Source organism: Cryptomeria japonica, chromosome 8 (genome assembly GCF_030272615.1).
Source record: "Cryptomeria japonica chromosome 8, Sugi_1.0, whole genome shotgun sequence".
Lineage (NCBI taxonomy): Eukaryota > Viridiplantae > Streptophyta > Pinopsida > Cupressales > Cupressaceae > Cryptomeria > Cryptomeria japonica.
The window spans coordinates 284,441,839-284,459,226 of record NC_081412.1 but is presented as its reverse complement, the minus strand read 5'-3'; positions in this window follow the sequence as shown (position 1 = coordinate 284,459,226).

Below are 17,388 nucleotides of genomic sequence, written 5' to 3'. Positions count from 1 at the left end.
AGAAATTAGCCAGGTCATTTGCTATGAAGGATTTGGGTGCAACTAAGCAAATTCTGGGTATGAGGATTACACGGGATAGAAAAAATAGAACCTTGAATTTGTCCCAAAGTGAATATATAAAGAAGGTGTTGAAAATATTTAACATGCAGGATGCAAAAGCAGTTAGTACACCTTTGGCTAGTCATTTCAAATTGACTAAGGAGATGTGCCCAAAGGCACAGGAAGAAGTACAGAAAATGTCTAACATCCCATATTCATCAGCTGTTGGCAGTCTGATGTATGCAATGGTATGCACAAGGCTAGATATTGCACATGCAGTGGGAGTTGTGAGCATGTTTATGAGTAATCCAGGTATGGAACATTGGAATGCTGTGAAATGGATCCTTTGGTATTTGAAAGGAACCACTACGAAGGCATTATGTTTCAAAGGATCTAATGCTGCTCTGAGTGGATTTGTTGACTCTGATCTGGCAGGTGATATTGATTCATGGAGGAGTACTACAGGGTATGTTTTTACTATAGGGGGAACTGTAGTTAGTTGGATTTCTAGGTTGCAAAAGGTTGTTGCACTTTCAACCACTGAAGCTGAGTATGTTGCTGCTATAGAAGCCAGCAAGGAGATGATTTGGTTATAATGTTTTCTAGAGGAATTGGGTTAGACACAGGAGGATCGTCTATTGTATACTGATAGCTAGAGTACCATTCATCTTGCAAAGAACTCTGCTTTTCATTCAAGGACAAAGCACATTCAACTCAGGTACCACTTCATCTGGACTATTTTGGAGGAGGGTTAGTTACGGCTTGAGAAGATTCACACAAGTGAGAATCTTGCTGATATGTTCATGAAGGCAGTTCCACAGGAGAAGCTGATTTCTTCATCAGTTTCTATTGGTTTTCTTGATTGATAATTGTGGAATTTATACCAGTCGAGTCCTAGTGTTTTATCTAGCAGATGTTGCATGTACAGTGGTGTTGTGTAGTATTAGTCTCCAAGTGGGAGATTGTTTGGTGTGGAGCCTAATCAGTCTCCAAGTGGTAGATTGTTGAAATGTGGTGACTGATTAGCAAAGTACTATACACTTAGCACATATCCTTGCCAGGGTCTAGGGCCAGGCCGGGCCCCAGGCAAGGGTTAGGGGGGGACAACCCCCGAGAAAAATAGGGGTTTAGGGGCGGGAGCCCTCAAGAAAAAAAATTTTGGGTATTTTTTTTTTGTTGATGAAAACCCAAATTGTAATAAAACCCTAAAAAGGCCGACTTTGTTTTTGCCCTAAAAACGCATGTTATAAGTGGTTGGGATGCTTAAGGCATTGGTAAGGTTGATGTACTATTTTTGCTAGATAATAAGAAAGACTGGACGATCGTGTATGGTGGACGTAACCCATTCTGGGTGAACCACGTTAAATCTCTGTGTTATCTGTGTCCTATTTTATTTCTTTATCTTTTGTATTTAAATCTGCATATAATTGTTAGTTCATATTTGCTTCGGATCTTCTTGAAACCCTAACAATTAGAGAGGTGTAGGAGATATGGGATTTCCCTTAATCCCAAGAAATGTGTGTTTGGAGTGGTTGAAGGAAAGCTACTTGGCCACGTAATTTCTGAGAGGGGGATTTCTATAGACCCAGATTAGGTAGAAGCATTATTAAAAATACAAATGCCCGGTAGTAAAAAAGAGATGAGATCTTTCTTTAGAAAGATCAATTTTGTGAGAAAATTCATTACTTGGTTTGCAGAAATAGTCAAGCCTTTGAATGAAATGATGAAGAAGGATGCTAAGGTCGAGTGGACAACTGAAGCAAAAGAGGCTTTCGCCTAGATCAAGAAATCCATCACTGAAGCTCCTGTACTAACTAGCCCAGATTACACACTATTGTTTTACATATATTCTTTTGCTTCGCTACACTCTGGAGCAGTTGTTTTGACGTAGAGGCAAGTAGGAGATGAGAAACCTATTGCATTTATGAGTTCTCCTTTCAAAAGCACTGATGTTAGATATTTTTCTCTTGAAAAATAGGCATTTGCATTAGTAAGAGTAGTCAAGAAGTTTAGACATTACATCCTGAGGAGTAAAATCTATGCGATTGTTCCTAACCAAGTAGTAAAGTCACTACTCATGCAATCTAAACTTGGAGAACGATGAGGGAAATGGATGGCGATATTGCAAGAATTTGACTTAGAAATGCATCCAATGAAATTAGTCTTAGGCCAAGGATTATCTCAGGCCATGGCGATCAACATCCCTCAAATCCAGTGCCAACAATACACATTGAAGTCATTTACTCAGGACCCTTGGTATACAGATTTGGTATTTGTATTGTTAAATAATAGGTGTCCTGAGGGATTGACAACTACGTAAAGATGAGCATTAAGGCTCAATAATGCTAATTATATGATCAAGGATTCAACACTCTACAGGAAAAATTATGAGGGTGTTTACCTTTGGTGCCTTGATCATCAAGAAGCTCAGAATATTATTGAGGAATTTCACAGGAAATATGGTACTGGTCATGGGTCAGCTGATGCCACTGCACATCAAATTTTGAAGGCTGGATATTATTGGCCTAGCATATTTAATGATACTCATGAACATGTCTGACATTGTCATACGTGTCAAACTGAAACCTCTAGAGAAAGAAATCCTGCTATGCCTCTCCAACCAATGTTTGAGGTAAGACCTTTTGCTCAATGGGCCCTGGATTTTGTAGGAGTTATTAACCCTAATTCATTTGTAGGACATAAGTTTATTCTTACAACAATAGATTATTGTACCCAGTGGATGAAAGCCATAGCCTGCTGCAATGCTACTGCTGAGGTAGTCTTGAAATTTATTGAAGAGAATATCGTCACCAGGTTTTGTATGTCGTTCGCCCTGGTATGTGATAATGGTCCTTCTTTTACTTCCACACAATTGATGCAATGGTCATACCAATATAAAGTGATATTGAAATTTTCATCCAACTATTACCCACAAGGTAATGGGGTAGTTGAATCCATAAACAAGAATATCCTAGATGTCATCAAGAAGCTACTCGAGAAAAACCCCAGGGATTGGCATAGAGTTCCAGGTTTTGCTTTCATTCCACCCTGGAACCCCAGATCCTTGGAGTTCTAGGTTTCTATAGCTTTCCACCCCGAATCCCCAGAATTCCGGGTTTCGCTTTCATTCCACCCCAGAACCTCGGATCCCTAGAGTTCTAGGTTTCGCTTTCCATTCCACCCCGAATCCCCAGAGTTTCGGGTTTCGCCGTCCATTTCACCCCATAACCCCGCATCCCCGGAGTTTCAAGAGGGTTTTTATAGACTCCACCTCGGAACCCCAGATCCCTGGAGTTCTGAGCCTTCTTCCTTTGTGCTTACCCTGGGACCCTGGGACCTTGAAGTCCTGAAGTGGATTAAGATTTATGTTTAGTATTGAGGAGTAAAATTTGTGTTTTGCCTGTAGGTTCCAGTGGTTAGATGGACTCATCCACCAACAAGAGAGGCAAAGAAATTGATAGACTTCCAACCACCATGAAATACCAATATCAGGGACAGGTCCATGTTTCGAAGCTAGATGATCAAACCAAATGGGTCATGAACATTGAAGTGGGTCACATAGAAATTGGGGATATTGGAACCCAATTGGATAAACCCAACCTAGATGCTCTCCACCGAAGGATCAAGAGGTCTAGTCTTGTGGAAGCTATTGTATTCCCTTAGTCACTACAAGCAATTTATAATGACCATCACTCCATTCTACAATCCAGGGAACAGAAAATGCATTGATGCACAGGGAAAGGCTGTTATTGACTTGTCACCGGATATGTTGGGGTTTGTCTTTGGAATCCCAACTAGGGAAGAGGCATTCTTACTAATGGAAGAAGAGACCTTGAAAACATGGAATGAGAAGGTATTAGCTAGCAAAAGACACATGAATACCAGCTAGCTAGAAGAGGAGAGAAAAATAGGGCTCAAAGCTACAAAGGTCCTGAAGGCAGACTTCAAAGAGCCTCAAAGGGACTTGATTATTATGTTCAACAGGGCCTTTGACAAGCCTGACTACAAGCATTTCCACCCCTGGATGTTCTAGTTTATGAGTACCATATTGGTAGGGAAGCAATATTTTGATTGGCCACAAATCCTGTCTGACAATATTTGTAAGCAGATGAAGGAGGTGCAGCATACCCAGAAGTTATTTTTCACGTCCTATGTCATTTGGGTAGTTGCCAGAGGCAGAAAAAGTTAGGAGAGAAGGAGGGATAGAAGAAGATATGGGAATATTATTCCCAGCTCACTCTAACCAATGCAAAGACACACTTCAAGAGGGTTAATGATGCTTTCATCTTCCCTATAATCATTAAGTTGATTGGAGATGCAGGATATCAAATAAGCTCAGAAGCCATGGCTATCATCTGGGAGTGGGCATGTTGGTTCATCCAAAACCCATGCTCCACTTACATCAGAGTTAGTGGATTCATAGGGAATCCAATGTTGCTGCCTCGTTATTGTAATGATAGGGTAATCCTATTGGAGTATGTAAGACAACTTCTTGGTCTCCAGTCACTGCTATCTTCAAAACACAAAATAGGTATTGACTTCTCGGTGTCCATTGGTTATTTCGCCTGTTCTAAAATACAAGTGGCAAAGTTGGCTCAACAAGAGCTTGAGGATTTGAACCTGAAAGAATATAATCATACTAGGGAATTTTATGATCCCTATGGGAAACTTAAGCAAGCTATGCCTAAGGCATATGAGGGGCATAGGCCCAACTTGGAAGACTTTTGGGCCAACTTGCAAGACAATTTTGAGGCCAGGGAGAAGAACTATAATAGGTTGTTCATGCCGTAAGTTAGAGACTTTGGTATTGAGACTAACCTCCCTAAAGACCTAAGGGATGATGGAGAGTTACTAAATCCAATTTATAAGGAATCAGGAATAGACAAGAGGCTCCTCTCCCCAGTAAAATGGTCTGCAAGTGAGGATATAGATATGGAGAAGGTCTCCTAGGTAGTCATCAATAGGACTAAACAATGGTTAAGCCAGAGGGTAAGGCCCAATGCATCAAAAACAAAGAAAAAGGAATCCACCTCAGGGGTACCTCAGTCAAGAGGCCATAAAGAATATGCCCAAAAGACAAGGTTGGCTTCAAGGCAGAATACCTCCACTGACCCAGGTGAGGAAGACAAGCCTCAAGAAAGAACTAAGGACTTGTTGAAGAAACTCCAAGAAAAGATGAAGGAGTTTGAACTACTGAAGAAGGCTGCAGACCTAGGGGTGACTGATGGGCTAGGCATAGTTCCACTTGCCAGAGTTCTCCCACCAAGGACTGCTATAGGCCACACTGAAGGAGAGGATACTCAAGAACAAGAAGAGAACCTAGAAGCCACCGAGGAGGTACCTGCTCAGCCACCTTCCATAGGTACAACAAGTTCTTCTGGCACCACTTCTCCCACACCACCATTAGTTAATGTATCCATAGGGCAACCCAGAGTGCAAGGTTTTACATCCACTACTGAGGAAGTGAAAATTAGAAATGTCAAGTCTGACTCTGACCAGGAGGAAGAGGATCTTGACCAACAATAGCCTCTAGGGAGCGAAAAAGAAGGAGGTGAAGTAGAGGACATCCTGAATGAAAGGTTGATTCTAACTCTTCAAGACCAAGAAGACCTGCTTAAAGATATAGAAGTTGGGCAAGTAGAGATGGAGCTAGGTGATGAGGAAATTGAATTCAATGAGGAGGTCAGTGGTAAGCTAGGAGAGTTACATAAATAACAAGCTCTCCAAGATAACTTAGCCCACTAAATTTTATTATTCCAAGATCCTGGCCAAACAGGAGCTAAAGCAAGAGATGAAGTAGAGGAGCAGGCAGAGGTGCATGTTATAACTGCAGATATTGTATCACATCAAGGTGATAAGGCTGAAGATATACCCGAATGGTTAGAGTTTACCTTTGGAAAGAAAAAGAGAAAAGCAGAGCTGCCCAAGGTTACTCTACAACAAGAAATCATCGAAGAACCACCAAAGGTTAAGAAGTTAAAGACGGTTCATCACCTATCAAAAACTAGTTCTGGTGAAGTGATTGTAGATGTGGAGGTTCCATCATAGGCCGAGGGACAAGCCTCTCCCAAATACCAAGTATCACAGATAAACCTAGGTAAGAAGACCAAGTGGGGAGAATTAGATACCTTGGAACTAGCCACAAGCATTGTCAGAGGGTGCGTGGAAAAGGAGCATAGGTCAAATATGGAACTTAAAGTGCAGCTTGGGCAGTATAAACACCTCTTGGTAGAAATGTGTAAACCTTTGGACTCGTGTAGGACATACAACCTACCTTCAACCTCATCATTGCCAGAAGGAGATCTAAAGGCACTATTGGAGGTGAGACAAGTAGATGCGGCCGCCAAATTGTGGACTCAAGTGAATGCAGCCAAGATTAGATTGTTTCTACATAATATAATGGAAATATACCATAAAGTGGTATAGGCTGGTGGAGCTTTGGCAACCTGTTCCACACAATGGGAGTGAAAGGAGAATACCTTTAATAAATAGCTCTGAATTTTGAAAAGGATACTACGGTTAGGAGAAGAGCTGATAATAAAAGAAGACCTCTTAGGAGGGGATAGTTGTGAGAATTTACAATCCTACATATACATTTTGGAGCTGAAAGTAGAGATGTATTAGCAGTATGTCAACGAGATGACTAATAGTCGGGACCCTCTTCTCAGAGAGATTTTATCATATGAGAATTTTGTAACGAATATACTAGGGCCTTTTGGCCTCAGAATAGCTGATACTAGAATAATGGACTAGCAGCAAGTTTTGAATCAATGGGATGCATATGAGGCACAAAACTTAGGACCTGCTACCCATTTTGATGCTGCCCTTATGGGTAGATACACATAGCTGATTACTCAGTGTCAAGAGGTGGCGTATACAGTAAAGGAGTTAGAGGAATAAGGAGCACATGCAGATAAGGCTTTGAAGAAATATAAATTTAGAATTAAGCATGTAGCCAATCTGCCAGTCCAAGAAGTTGCATGTATAATTGAAAATTATAAGGCATTTACCAAGAAATAAAGGATAGGCACAAAATTGCTAAAGATAGAAAAGTTGTTTTTTAATTTTAAAATTGCTCCTCCTACTCAAGTCCCAATTTTGAAAGAAATCCTGCATGGTTATGAAAATGTGGCTTACCCAACATGGTTTTCATAATGCTCATGTAGCGTCCATTTTGTAGTTGTTAAGTGGAGTATCCAAGCAGAAACTTGCAAGTTAACTGTGACTCCTAATTTTAGTTCTTAATTTAGGATAGAGTTATTTCCTAAATAATAGGGTGAAAAAATTCTATAAATTGAGAAGTTGAATTCATTTGTAAGGGTCCCAAATTGATGATTTGTGGCCTACTTAGAGATTTTTAGAGATTTTTGCAGATTGTTAAGAAGTTTGAGTTATTTTTGTTATACATTCATGGAGATTAATATGAAAAGCAGCTTGTAGATTGCCTGATTTACATCTATATTCTACCAAATTGTTCTGTGTAATCGGTAACGTCTATTATTTTGAGTTAGAAATGTGGTAATCTTTTTTGTCTATTATAATATGAACCATATTGTGCACGTCAGTGGTGTATGGGAATTACTGTGATAGGCCATATTGTTGATGATTCTATGTCCACGGATTTTTGAAATTGATGATTTTGCAGGTTTTATGGAAGTCCGTTGTTGAATGCTAACTTGGATAATATCTGATAATTGCTCAAATTGTAGGGAACTAATTGAATAGTTTATTAAGTTGTCATTGTATTGATCTTTATTGTTATTTTCTTGTTTCCCTTACGCTTCGCATTTTATTTCCCCAAAGAATCTTAAATCATAAAATAAAAATAAAAGAGGAAGTGCAATTGTTCATAAACCAACAAGATTTAGTTCTAACCAGCAAGCCCCTTTACAGGTATAACCACATCAACCATTGAGTTATCCATCACTGTCGAGACCCGACTACAAAGACCTTGGGGTAGTGAGTTATTCTAAACTAGTTACTTTTCAGGAGAGGTGGTGAGTGTTTGCATAAACTACCTGACTCTTGGTGGGTTTTTCAAAACGCACGTCAACAGGAACAACTAGATTAGAACTTTGATAAAATCAGCAATATGGATATTAAAAATGAAAAGCGCACTGCAACCCAAAAAATAAAATATTAGTTGCATGTCACTCCCCAGCAAAGTCGCCAAAAAATTGTTGGGTGAATATTTTGTCACTAGCATATCAATGACAAAATATATGATTCCCACATAGCTATGTCAAGAAATTAATCTCTCCTCTCATCAAGGGGAGGTTCCCTTTGAAATTTCTTCCCTAATTAACAAGAAACTAAAATCTGTGGGTAAGTTTCGGGCATATGACTCTCTTTTTTCAGAGTTTATGTATTTTCCCTCCACTTGTTACAATTATCTATCACTTATGATACTTAAAGAAATGAACAAATTGCTCCAACAAATTACACCAAAATCTTACAATTAAGAAGCACAAAGGCTTTCTTGAATGTAAATCTAACTAAGCTAAAGATTACAAACGATAAGAAATTTAACTTGCAGCTCAAAGTCTTCAAGTATAAATTCCCAATTCCTTAAACTACAAGTAACAACAGCAATACATAGCCTACTACTTGTCACTTAACATCATAAAATTTCTCAAATATGTAAACAACATAAAGTCTATTTCCACAATTAGAAAGCTTTTTCATAAACTTTAACAATTTCATCAAAAGATTCAAGATCACAAAGAACAATTATGACAACTAAACATAATAATGATTGCAATCACAATCACAATCTTCAGTCCAACACAAAGTTTGGAAACTAGCGGATTGCTATCTTTATTTCCTTGAATCCACTTTTTTACATAAAAAAGAATATTCTTAATCGAGATAAAAATTTGGTAGAGTTTTTCTAAGCCTATTAAAACATAAATATTTACAAATGAGGGTCCTCCTTATATAGGAAAAGAGTGGAGAAAAATGTGGGCACAATTGACTAATTCAATTGCACAGTCCCATTTGACTACAACTACAACAGAAAGAAAATATGCATCTGGGAGAAAACTTACAACATCTAACAATGCAACTATGTGAAAAGAAAGTGTCAAAAAAGGGACACTTTATTCATCTTTCTCTTCCTCGTTGGATTTCTGAAATTCATCAAACTTGACCAGAATAGCTTTGATCTTAGCTTTGTCCAGTATTGGGGTAGATTCGGTGATGATGCAAACACAAAAAACTTCATCTTCAGCCTTTATGTATTTCTTTTTTCTATCTTTCAACACCAATGCAAGGACTTCAAAACTAACTTGTATTTCTAGCAATTTATCAAATACATTCAATGTGAAATCCTATTATGTATAGTGATTTATTAAGGAAAGGTATTTTTGTATGATGGCATCACTGGTCACAAGGTTTTGATTATCATCATACAAGTAACAAGGAATATCAGCTATTCTAGTTGAAACAAGATCGATTTCATCATCACCTTCCTTCTTTTCCTGATCCAACTCTATAATCATTGACTTTATTGTTTCTTTCTTGTGAGACAATAATGACAAAATTTAGAAATATTTCTCTCTGGTTGGAATTACCTTATTCTCCATGAGGACATCAATTCCAAAATCCTCCATTTTATTCCAAATGGTTGCACTTCTTTCAATATCTTCTATTTCTTGAGATAAAGATGTTTTAACACCTTGTATTTGACTTTAGATAACTTCAAAGTCAGGAAACAACTTAATCATTGAATCTAGAAGATAAGAACCTTATGATTTTAATCAAGAAATCCACTCATCCACTACTTGACCTTTGATGCCCACCTGTTTTACCTTCTTGAGAGCTTAAATATCTATCAAAGAAACAATTGGCTCAATTTCTTGGGAAGATTGTGTGACCTTGAGAAGCACACTGGTTAATTGCTCACATTTTTTCTTTCATTCATTCTTTTCATTTCTTTCTTGATCAAATCTTCAGATCAAAGAATTTAAAGTAGTTTGGGAATCTACCTTGACACTTTCATGTGTCTCCAATCCAAGCTCTATAGTCTGCATAGTATAATCCCCAAGTTGTATATTATCCTTACTCTTGTCTAAAGAGGACACCATAACCTCAACATATTTCCTTTTGGTAGTTGGATCCACTAGTACCCGAGAAATAGTCTTTGGCTTTTTAGTACATTTGGATTTGGGAGGAGCCAATCGTTCAAAATCAAATTCATCTCATGAAATTACATGTTTCTTTCTTTTGGGTGCTACTACATCCATCCATGGTGGTAATTCTGTGTTAGTGAATGGAGTTGTGGCCTCCCACTAAGTATCAACTAGTATTTGAGGAGCATTCTAACTTGAAGTTGCAGCAGTTGTAGATGTAATTATTGGTACCAAGGCTACAACATCTAGTGATATGCGATCTGATGTAGCAATGGTAGTTGCTATTGATGCCTCCTTTGTAATAACTATGGATGGAAGAATGGATGGTACACTAGTAGTAGTCACAGTACTCACTCGGGGTGGAACTTTAGCTATGAATGTCATGGAAGGTAACACACCATCTGTTGTTCTGCAAATTCTTGCTCTATAGTTTAATTAAAATCCAAAATTGAGGATTCAATAGTGGATGAAGTAATATCATCCAAACTAGAGAAATTAGACAATGTAAAATACTGTTGAGCACCCTCCAATTATGGTATTTCTATATTCAATCCTCATCTTCTTGATCTAAGTCAGATTCAATAGAATGAATAATAAATTATGTATGAGTTGATACTTGTGAAGTGGTGAGAGTATTGATATCCCCTTGATGAGCTAGTTCTTCAACCTATATTTCCTCTTGACGAAGAATTTCCCCTTCTTCTGGTTGTTTTTCTTTCTCATTTTCTTTGATTGATTGCTTCTCTAGCTCCTTTGTTGGTGTCTCTTGTACTACCAAAGAAGATCCACCTTTCTTAGACCCTTTCATTGTGAATTTTATTTTAGGTCCTTTTCCTTTAGATTGTCTTGAAGGAACTAAGGGTGGTGCTTGCAGATATGCTTTGCTTTTGGTCCTCATTTTAGCTGTAGTTGTTTTACCAACTAAACCATCACTATTGTCATCATCAACATAACTAGAAGCTATTTTATTCTGATCTTCTTCTTTAACAACCATGCATTAGTATTTGCCAAAATAGAAGCAATTCTTTGAGTAATGAATTTACTCCTTTTTTGATCATTGAACAGGTGGTAGTGGGGAATCAACAATCTTTCTTTCAAAATAGGTTGGGTCTATTATGTCATCAGTATCCCCCATGGTCATTGAGATTTTGGCCAAATCAATATTTTCAATTTGCTCCAATGTAAGGTGACTAAAATCCATTTTTCTTACATCCTCTTCATCCTGACATTCAGCCCATACATCTTCAAACCTGAATACATGAGTGTAATTTATTTTGAGTTTATTCTTCATTCTGCAAAAATCAAAATTATTTCGGGCTTTGAATCTCGTCATAGTATTCCACTGTGTTTCTTCTTCCATGCTCTTGGCCTTGGGATTGGTCATAACTGAATATCGACCAATAGATTTTGGAAACTTTAAGCTAGTGTTATGAGTCTGTGACTTCTTTTCATGTACATAAATCAATTGCCAACATAACTCCATGAGTATAATTTTATCAGATAGATATCTGGGTAAAATAAAGGGTTCTCCTATGAAATATCCTATGCGGATGTAAGTGAATATGGGGAACTGGAGAAAGACACATCCAAAATGAGAAACATTATTGTATGTTGCCTCTAAAAGTCTCTTCTTTTGTAAGTCCTTATCAAACATACATTTCCATACAACAAAGAATGCATCATTGACTCTTCTGAAATGACTCCCTTGATTATTGATTGTGAGTTGATCATAACAATTCCAAACAGGTACTAACCTCTTGTCACCCTTGGTAGACAAACCCGGATATTGCCTCATGGAGGCGGCTACATAAACAAGGTATGACGTCACGTAGAATTTCTATGTTATTTTGACCTCTTTCAATTGTGCATAGAGTGCATTACTGATCTTCTCACCCTAATCTACCTTGGTAGCTCCTTGATTATATTCATATAGTAACACATCCAACTTTCAAAATAGTGAGAATCTTTTAGGCCTTTTACCCATGCCAACATAGTAACCATATCAATATTTTCCTCATTGAAGTCACTTCTATGGAAATACTTTGGCCATCTTGAAGTGGTGTAATTTCTAGCACTAGAGAGAAAAAATGTATTAATTACTTTCTTACAGTTTACCTCATTTTTCTCAAAATATTATTGAGCGCTTTCCTGAGTAATGTCAACTACTTCCTCAACTAGAGAGCCCTTGAATACACTGTTAAATAAAACACTGTCTAATGTCATAACCACATTCTGATCATCATCTTTTACTTGTCTTGTATTTAGATCAAAATGACTGACCATTGCAAGTACAAAGTCTAGATCATGAGTGATGACTGGGAAGGAAGAATATGTGTGCAACTTTGATTTGATCAAGTTTGTCAAGCATGAAGGAGATTTCTCAACTCGATCAATGAAATCTTGCATATTGACATGACCAATTTATGTATCCTTTATCTCCTTGATATTGGATTCAACTGAGCTTTCTGGATACATATTCAAGTATTTATCATACTTGTACTTCATCTTTTTTGCTGATGGTTTGTTTGGTGAGGATTACAATTGACTTGAGGAAGGATCTGATTTGTCTTGAGAGGGATTTGACATTTACAAAGTACTACATCCAACACCGAGGATTAGCTTTTTTGATAATCATCATCATCAAAAACCAAGCTTTATCAACTGGACCAAGAATTTAGAGCAAAAATGGACTTGGGAATAAAACTGTTGAAAGCTGGCAGGTCAGGGAAAAAAGTTTGACCTGCATCTTAGGAATCAAAATTTGCATGTTGGACTTTAAAGTTCGATGTGCAAGGGCAAAATGCCTTTCTTGCATATCGGACTTTAAAGTCCGATGTGCAAGTTGGGGGAAAGATATTAGCATATCGGACTTTAAAGTTCGATGCACAAGGTAAATATACACAAAGTATATGCACATCGGACTTTAAAGTCCAATGTGCATGGTAAAGGGAAAAGGTTGACATGTTGGGTTTTAAAACCGACATGTCAACCAAATAAAATTGGCTTACATAAGTCCGATATGTAGGGAACAAAACCCACTTGCTAACACATCAGGTTTCAAAACCTGACCTGTTAGCAGATAAGAACATCTCCTGCATATCAAACTTTAAAGTCCGATGTGTAGGAGAGAAGGGAAAAGAACAACAAAAACTCATCCCGCATGTCGGGGTTTGAAACCCGACATGTAGGGGGAAGAGAAGAGGGAAGAAATTAGGGCAATCAGATTTTAAAATCTGCTGTGCCCTAATTTCAATGATGAACCAACAAGGAAAGAAAAATGGCAAACAAAATAAGAAGAACAAGCAGAAACAGAAGGAATAAACCAAAAAAATGATAGATCCTACCTCTACCAAGTCAATCGATAGGATTGAGAAGATGACAATGTGATCAAGAGAAAAATCAGGGAAGAAGATTCAAAGAGAACGCGAGAAGCACTCTATCACCAAGAAAAATGAGATTTAAAAACCCAAAAACCAATAAATAAATCCTTAATTAAGTACTTAATGACATTATTAATGCAAAGCATGCCATGCATGTCAGACTTTAAAGTCTGAAATGGGGAAAAAGACTCCTTGCAAGTCAGCCTTTAAAGTCCAACATGTGTCTCCCTTAATGCAAAAATGCACATTGGACTTAAAAGTCTGGTGTACAGGGGGAACTTCCTTGCAGGTCAGACTTTAAAGTTCGATCTGTAGGTATGAATTGCTTGTAGATCAGACTTTAAAGTCCGATCTGTAGGAAAAACTTACAATAAACTGCACATCAGACTTTAAAGCCCGATATGCAGTTCTAACCAATAAGCACCTTGCAGGTTGGACTTTAAAGTCTGACCTGTAGGAAAAACTGCAAAATTTGAATAACTTAAAAATGATAAAAGAAAATGATGAAAAGTAAAAAGAGGCTAACCGATGAAGTCTATCAACCTTTCCTAGAGGACGTGAGGTACAAAATGGACCAGTTTCATAGGGTTGCCTCACAATTTTAGCTACACTAAAATTGAGGACCACACTTTATTTCCAATCTTAAACTCTGGAACCAGTCGATGTTAAATGGTGATTGATTGATCTATAATCCCTTTATCTGTGGATCCCTCCTTCATCAATTTTTGTGTTGTCATCATCATCAGTTCAACAAGACTCATCTCTATGATGTTTTTCTTTTCTACTAGTGAGGTGTCAATTGACAACAATGATGGACTAACAACTAGTTCCTTGTCGGATTCCCCTGTCTTCCCTTTTGAAAATTTATCCTTTATAACCTACTCACTTGCACTAGTGGCTTTGCCACTAGGTATAGTTTGTGTAACTGTCAGTTCCTCTCTAGGAACTGTAACCTCAAACTGTACATTTGTATCTAGAGGAAAATTATCCTCAATATTAGTATCTTGTATAATATTAGCTTGTTCACTCTCTATAATAATAGGTATCTCAATATTTGTCTATAAATCTGTATTTATCAAGGGCTCAATTTCAACTATCTTAATATTTTTCAAAACTGAGGGTGAAGTACCCATAATTCCCCTTCCTTTTCCTTCAATCGGGGCATCTACAATGTCTATCTTGGTTTCCGGCGAAGTAAAGAATCCTCTATTTTCTCCAAGAAATTTAACCCATTCTTTTAAAGTCTCCTTTATTATTTCATTTACTCTTCCTAGCATCAGACTAGTTATCCTATGTTTTCTATTGAAAAATTTTATGTCTGCCACCTCAAGTGTCTTTTCCATTTCATCTGGAGCAATAGTAACAAAGATAGAGAATAGCTCTTCAATTTCAATATGTTTTTCTTCTTATATAGCTGACAGTCTTCTAGCATCTAACATGTTATACAACTCAGCTGGTATTTGATTTTCTATTTCTATTAAGGCTTTCTTATGAATATCCAAGTATAATAAGACAACTTCCTCTACATCTCTTTGTTCATCCTCCTCCAAGCGATCATAGTAAAATTGAAAATTCTTCAACATGCCATCTTTAGTGATTTCATCTACTAATTATGCACAAGTTTTAGGTGGAACCTTACCAGAATCAGTGTCATTCTTCTTCTTCCTCTTTGCAGTACTAGATTCAGTTGAAGGTGTAGCTTTTATTACTTTCTTTTGTGCCATTATTTTGATTGTGACCTTCCTAACCGGTTGATTTTTAGCTTATGTCTTTGTTTCCTCTATTTTCTTCCTAACAAACCTCTTAAATGCCAACAATGTGTCATCCTCATATTCTCATTCAGTAGTAATAGGCTCAATATGAACTTCAAGATCCTTCCTCTTTCTGCCTTTCTTCGGGATAACATCAATTAGAGATTTGATGTCCTTTGAGACCTTCTCCACAAATTTGCTTTCTTTTCCTTCCTGCTTCTCTATTTTCTTCTGATTGAACTATGTTTGAACCTCTTGAGTTTTCTACTATGTAGTACCACAAGGCTTCTCTGCCTCATCAATTGGTGCATCAATCAACAATTTTGCATAGGAATCAAGAATTTGTGCATCCACCTCATAGCCCATTTTTTCAATCCAAATTTTTTGAGGCTTAACTACTTCCATGAGTGTGTCATCTTTCTTTACCATAAAGTATACGTCGATTGAATATTTTTCTATATTATACTCAGGTACCCTTACCCTAGACCTCATAGATTTTTGGAATGCTTTGAAATATACCCATACCTTATCATCTCTCTGGCTTCCTAAAGTAGTAATTGATTGTTTCAATTATCTTCCTACCTGGATGTCAAATGCCCATTGCCTCTTACCAAAACTAGGTGTATCATTCATGAAATATAACATCAGACAAACTATCAAGTTGCCATACTTGAATGTACCCTTCTTTTCTCCCTTAATCTTCCCTAAGTTTATTAACAACTCATCTAGTATCCAACCACATAGATCTAATTTTACATTCTCTCTCATCATTTTGTATGCAGCCAAAATGCATGAACTAGAAATAGAATTCAGTTGGTTTGACTGAGTTACCTTATACCTGATGATCATGCTACCAAATTTGATGTCTATGTGGGTGATAGTGCTCACATTCATGTATCTTTTTTCAGATGTTGCGTCGGTGATCTTTCTCACTAAATCATTTAAAACCTTTTTGTCTGGATGTTGTCCAACCGATGGTAAACCAGTGATTGCCCAGATGGCTTCCTTGGTGATTTGTTAAGGTCTATTCAGCCATGTAAATTTCCCATGTACTCTGCTCAAAATGTATTTGATTATCTCATCCTCATATTAAAAAATATCCAGATTGTTTGTAAACCCTAGGTCTTCAATATGTTGGTATATCGGTTTGATCTTTCCAAATTCTCCCATCAACGCACTCATATACATGCCTTAATTTATGAATTTCCCAAGTCCTTGATGTGATAGTGGATATATGACCTAACATCCTCTACATAGACAAATTACTCCATAACGTGAGAAAATGCTCCAACCGAATCTTCCAGGGTAGCTACATGTGGATACTACTTGAAAATTGGCCTGGGGCGGTCCTTGACCTCTACTACAGTCAGGTTTGCAACAAAAATAGGAATAGATGATGATCCTGCTTCCATGTTTAAAGATACCTAACTGGTTTTGAATGTGCTAGAAATAGATACAAGTTCACTCAATAAATGTGCAAATGACTCTTTCTTATTTACCTTTTTTGGTGTGGGCTTTACAAATCTATCCATGCATTGTTTCTTATGTACACCGAGTTAATCCAACCAGGGACTTACCAAGCCTCTCAGACTTCTAGCTCTCCTTATTATTTTGTCTATTTCCTTCTCAAGAACATAAATTTTGTTCTCCAAAATCAAAATTTGACCATCAATTGATGTAGTCAATGAAATCAATCCGTCAAAAGAATTAGCTATACTTTTAATTTTCTCTTGAATTTCTTTTATCTTTTTATCCATATTAGCTATAAGTATTTTAGTGTTACAACATACCCTATATATATTTGTACATTGCTTCAAGGAATTTTCTATTAGGATCAGCTTCTCATCAATGTTATTCTTCTCAATTTCAATTACTTGATCAAATACATCTCTCTTAGCCAGAGCAAACCTTTCTAGTGCTTGTCAGTTTGAGATTTGTTGTAAGGAAAATCCTATGAAATATGCTCAGTGATTATCTTAAGCTTTCCAGATGGTCTCGCTTCATTTTTAATCTTACACTCTAGGACCAATTAGTGTAAAATGATGATTGATTGATCTATAATCCCTTTATCTATGGATCCCTCCTTCA